We start from the raw sequence: 6,138 nt of genomic DNA, 5'->3' as shown, positions 1-6,138 counted from the left end.
AGCTAGACTTTAGACCGGACTGGTACTCCGTCTTAGAGAACTGTTTGCCCTCGCCCCTTTTTTATTTGTATAACACGGTGTGAAGAACTCTTCATGTGAGGAACTACCGCTGTGTTAGCCATTTAGTGTTTATGAGTAACGCTTGAGCGCTTACTTTGGCGATTTGATTGAACTTTGGTTCGCTTGATTTTGTCTTTATTGCGCAAGTACTTTATTAAATACCGTTAACAAAAATGTCAGAATAGCCGAGCGGTCTGAGGCGCCAGATTTAAGCTCTGGTCCTCGTAAAAGGGCGTGGGTTCGAACCCCACTTCTGACAAACTTTTTTTCTGCGTGTGCATCCAATAGGTTTCCTTGCTTCCATTAGGCCATAAATTCAAATATCCGCACTTCACGGAATTTTTTTATAATTTCAAATATTTATTCGCAATTTATCGATATTGCAGATATTTGCAGCGTGTCAATCAACACTAGGTAAATTGTTGCCTGAGTTTGTTTTGAGCACTCAAATTATGACAGGGGCTATGCAAGGCTACACGAAGGAAGTTGTGGCCAGAGTGCGGTTTTCAAGTGTCCGTTTTTCAACCGACTACTTGCGGTTCGTTAGAAAGAAAAAAAAATTTTTACAAAGATGTATGTGACACTTTGCTGCCCGTCCCACTGTACAGAGCGCTATATACAGCACGTAAGGGTAATAATGTACTTAAACAAGTAAAGAAAATGCATGTATCTCCAAGTGCAAGAAAGTCCTTTTTTTAAATTACGCACCGGAACACGTCTTGTTAGAACCTTTCTAGAGGAGCGTGGTTTGTTATATGCCACGGAGATCTGACTGCCTAATCTGTAACAAAGCGGGAACAATTGACCAGGTTTTCCTACACTGTTGGCCCCGCCGCAGTGGTCTAGGGGCTATGGTACTTGGCTGCTGACCCGCAGGTCGCGGGATCGAATCCCGGCTGCCGCGGTTCATTTTTAATGGAGGCGAAAATGCTGTAGGCCCATGTGCTCATATTTTAGTGCACGTTAAAAAACCTCAGGTGGTCGAAATTTCCGGAGCCCTAGAGCCCTCCACTGCGGCGTCTCCTATAATCATATGGTGGTTTTGGGACGTTAAACCCTACGTATCAATTAATCAATTCTACACTGTTGGGAAGGGGTATATCTATGGAGTGTTTAACAGAAGACAAATAAAAAAGAATTTCCTTTAGGCCCTCATGAAATCAGGTACTTAGCAATAGAGAATGATGATGGATTACCCTTTGATTTAGTCATGATGACTGCCTGCAAAGTATATGGCGCTCTCAAATGGCTGTATTTCACTGTGACACTGAAAGAAAATCCGCAAGGCAGTACTCTAAAGAAAGCGTGTCAACTTTACTCGAGCTAGTAAGAACAAATTAATGTGTTCCTTCATGGTTAGAAAGTGTAGAAGCCCAGCTTACTATGAAGGAATTTTAAGGTGTGATGTGCTTAAGCAGTGTTTGGCGGCCGTAGTAATTGTTCTGTTATGTTTCTTGTGCAGTGTAATATATATTTACTTCGTCATCCCGTGAGTGAAATTTACCTGAAAATAAACGAAACAAAGAAGTCAGGATGGCCGAGTGGTCTAAGGCGCCAGATTTAAGCTCTGGTCCTCGTAAGAGGGCGTGGGTTCGAACCCCACTTCTGACAAACTTTTTTCTGCGTGTGCATCCAATAGGTTTCCTTGCTTCCATTAGGCCGTAAATTCAAATATCCGCACTTCACGGAATTTTTTTATAATTTCAAATATTTATTCGCAATTTATCGATATTGCAGATATTTGCAGCGTGTCAATCAACACTAGGTAAATTGTTGCCTGAGTTTGTTTTGAGCACTCAAATTATGACAGGGGCTATGCAAGGCTACACGAAGGAAGTTGTGGCCAGAGTGCGGTTTTCAAGTGTCCGTTTTTCAACCGACTACTTGCGGTTCGTTAGAAAGAAAAAAAAATTTTTACAAAGATGTATGTGACACTTTGCTGCCCGTCCCACTGTACAGAGTGCTATATACAGCACGTAAGGGTCATAATCTACTTAAACAAGTAAAGGAAATGCATGTAGCTCCAAGCGCAAACACGCCCTTTTTTGTTAAGTTACACACCGGATCACTTAATCTTAGGACTTTCCCATAGAGGAGCGTGGTTTTCATATGCCACGGGGATATGACTGTCTAATCTGTAACAAACAGGAAACAATTGACCACGTTTTTCTACACTATTGTGAACAGGCATACTTTTGGAATGTTTTACAGATGACAATTAAGAAAGAATTTCTGTTAGACCCTCATGGAATCTGGTACTTAGCAACAAACAATGATGATGGATTACCTTTTGATTTAATCACGATGATAGCCTGCAAAGCATACGGCGCTCTCGAATGGCTGGATTTCACTGTGACACTGACGGGAGATCCGCAAGGCAGTATTTTAAAGAAAGCGTGTCAACGTTTCTCGACGTAGTAAGAACAAATGAATGTGTTCTTTCATGGTTAGAAAGCGTAGAAGCTCTGCTTACTATGAAGGAATTTTAAGGTGTGATGTGCTTTAGCAGTGTTTGAGGGCCGTAGCTTAAATTGAGGACGATGCAGTGAGCAATATAAAGGAAAATGGTAGGTTGAACCTTCAGAGACAAGAAAAGAGGAGAATGAATCAGGGAACAAACAGGGTTTAAGGATATCAGATGTAGTTTAAATCAAGAAGAGAAAATGGACATGGGCCGGGCATGTAGCGCGTAGACAGGATAACTGCTGGTCATTAAGGGCAGCGAACTAGACTCCCAGAGAAGGCAACCGGGTTAGGAGGAGACAGAAGGTTAGGTGGGCAGATGAGATTAAGAAGTTTGCGGGTATAAAATGGCAGCAGCAAGCACCGGACCGAGTTGACTGGCGGAACATGCGAGAGGCCTTTGTCCTCCAGTGGACGTGGTCAGGCTGATTATTATAATTATTATGATGATAATGATGATGATGATGATGATGACGACGACGGCGGCGGTGGCGGCGGCGGCCGTATCAATTGTTTTGTTATGCTTGTTGTACATTGTAATATATTTGTCTCGTCATCCAGTGTGTGAAATTTCACCAGAAGTAACAGAATTGTCAGGATGGCCGAGTGGTATAAGGTGCCATATTTAAGCTCTGGTCCTCGTAAAAGAGCGTTGGTTCAAACCCCACCTCTGAAAACATTTTAGGGGCGAAGCTTGTTATGGCGTGGGTCTGTCCATGCCTTGTATGTATGTATGTATGTATGTATGTATGTATGTATGTATGTATGTATGTATGTATGTATGTATGTATGTATGTATGTATGTATGTATGTATGTATGTATGTATGTATGTATGTGCGTATGTATGTATGTATGTATGTATGTATGTATGTATGTATGTATGTATGTATGTATGTATGTATGTATGTATGTATGTATGTACGTATGTATGTACGTACGTACGTACGTATGTATGTATGTACGTATGTATGTACGTATGTATGTATGTATGTATGTATGTACGTATGTATGTACGTATGTATGTATGTATGTATGTATGTATGTATGTATGTATGTATGTATGTATGTATGTATGTATGTAACTACTGGTGGCACATACCCGCTCTAGAGCGGGTTACGAGACGGGCGATGGCGGTACTTGGAGTGTTCACTAGAATAACGCACGGACGGATTCATGGACGAACGGACACACAGACTAGCAGACGAACGGCCGTATGGATGGATGGATGGACGCGTGGACGTACGGAAGGATGAACGCACGAACGGACGGACAGATGGACGGACGTACTCACGGACTGACGTATGCACAGACGGACGGGCGCATGGATTGACGCACTGATGGTCACACGGATGGACGGAAGCACGGACAGGCTGATGGAGACTTCGCCCCACAAATCATCATTCACTCCGTGGATATGCTGTGTTTTTTTGCGATTGACATATCTGGTAAGCCCTTTATATGCTGCCAGCTCCTTAGTTTAAACAAAAATATGTATCAAGTTAGTAACAATTGACTCAAGGAGTGAAAAAAAAACGCAGCCAGGACAGCTTGCCATTCAATCTTTCACATGAACTCAATTTGCACAAATCATGAAATTTACTGTATTGTGTTTAGATTTAGTTCATGACAATGGTTAAAAAGCACACTTTTTAAACTATTTTTCTGCCCTATGCTGCACTGTGAATAATACATATGTCCTTGGTATAACACTGACAGAACTTTAAAAAACAGTATATTTATAAAGAGTGTGCCAAATCAAATATATGCAACAAAATATAAAAGCAAGTGTATATGGGCTTCAAAAACATCTTGACACTAATTACCTGAGCCAATTACTTGTCCTGTAATACCTCAGTTCTCTCTGAAAAGAATAAGAGCTTTCCAATTTAGTATACAAAAGTTGGCACTATTGCAACCAATCATGTAAAGCATTTTACTATTTCTAAGCTAATAATGACCAAAGCACATAGACTTGAGAGTTTGAAAAAAAGGCACACCTTTTGTGAATGTAAAAGCTTCTGCTGAAATAAATTGTAAGGTTTCTTTCCAATGAAAAAAAATAATTGATTCTATTTCAGCCACAATATTAAGGTATCGAATGTGTTTCCAAGTGAAAAAATTAATTGATTCTATTTCATTAACAATATCAAGGCATTAACTCTGTTCTTTTTAAGGTGGAAGTGACATCAAATATATTAAGTAGCTCTCACCCTGCAAACTTCAAACAGAACTAAAGAGAAACTACATAACTTTTAATGAAGCTTCACCTTAAAAGAATCAAGTATACCTTCATGATAAGTGCCCCACTATAGATTAAATGTTTTTTCACTTTTCCAATCTTTGACCAGCAGTATTTAATTGGAAATAACACCAGCCACATAATCTGCAGAGGATTTAATAAACGCCATTAGTTAGCAGTGTATTTGTATTTCTTTTTTATCATCCATGCGTCTAAACTTTGCTGCAAATACTCAACGGCAGGTAGCACCACATTGTCACTTGAATAGCAGGCATTGTCATTTTAATACAGCTGTATTGGTTCATGACAAAAACATATCCTTTTTTTCTGAATTCAATAGATCCTTTTCTTAATTGTGGTGTTTTTGCCACTTCCAAATCTTATCGCACAGTTCTTGCATGTATTGGTGTCACTTACCAGTGTTGCATAAGCACACTATTCAAACTGTCACAAGATAGCTGCATGTGGTTAAATGCACCCTAGTACGGTTTAAATCTCTCATTTACTCATGCAGGCTAGTACTAGATAGCAATCTAATGAAGTAAGCACGGACGAAATTGATATGTTGCCTAAATATTCCTCATGGCTGTGCAGCTAGTACTCACCACTTGGACGCATTGCTTCAAGGTATAAACACGGGCAAGCACAGAGTCCAGCAACCACATTAAAAAGTTTTTATCTCTTAAAATAAAAAGCGATTTGATGACTTTCTTTGACAGTAACCACTGAAGGTTAATACTAAATGTGTTATTTATCATAGTGTGTTACTAGGACCACCTCTATGCTAAATTTACAACCAAACATGTACAAAAACCTACAACTTTGTAACTTATTCACCAGCTATAAAAATTGTTTCCCGCTGTACACATATATCGAATTACTCTTTGCCTACAGAAAGAAAACTCTGATAATCAGCTAGTACGAACAATCATATTTCACTAAATGTTATCTCTCTATTAAAAAAATCCACAATATGAACCATATTCTCAATGTAGTGAAAATTCTACGATTGTTCTACACAGAAAATTACAGAAACTTTTGTACTAACCAAATTGGAAATTAACTGGTTTTTAAAAATATTTCCCAGGGTTTTACGTCCCAAAATCACGCTATCATTATGAAGAGCGCCGTGGTTGAGGGGCCCGGAAATTTTTACCATGTGGTCATCTTTATAGTTCACTGGCACAGTACACGGGCCTCAACCACTAGCCGTTCATCACAACGCGACTACCACCCACGGCCGGCATCGAACACGTGGCCTTCGGGTCCGCAGCCGACCACTGTAACCACTATGCCACCGCGGCAGACGAAGCACAGATTCTTTTTATTATTTTTAGAACGCGTTTTACGAGTCGTGGTTTCTAGCTTTCGGAA

At 40.0% G+C, this 6,138-nt stretch overlaps 2 non-coding genes across 2 annotated transcripts; both read left to right on the top strand.

Moving 5' to 3' along the window:
• Window positions 1–235: 235 nt before the first annotated feature.
• TRNAL-UAA (transfer RNA leucine (anticodon UAA)) lies at window positions 236–319 on the top strand. The gene has a single exon. It is a non-coding gene; the product is annotated as a tRNA-Leu (tRNA).
• A 1,268-nt stretch (window positions 320–1,587) lies between these two features.
• TRNAL-UAA (transfer RNA leucine (anticodon UAA)) lies at window positions 1,588–1,671 on the top strand. The gene has a single exon. It is a non-coding gene; the product is annotated as a tRNA-Leu (tRNA).
• The last annotated feature ends 4,467 nt before the right edge of the window (window positions 1,672–6,138 follow it).

Source organism: Rhipicephalus microplus, chromosome X (genome assembly GCF_043290135.1).
Source record: "Rhipicephalus microplus isolate Deutch F79 chromosome X, USDA_Rmic, whole genome shotgun sequence".
Taxonomy (NCBI): Eukaryota; Metazoa; Arthropoda; class Arachnida; order Ixodida; family Ixodidae; genus Rhipicephalus; species Rhipicephalus microplus.
The sequence above is the reverse complement of the archived record's forward strand: the minus strand, read 5'-3'. Positions and strand labels throughout refer to the sequence as shown.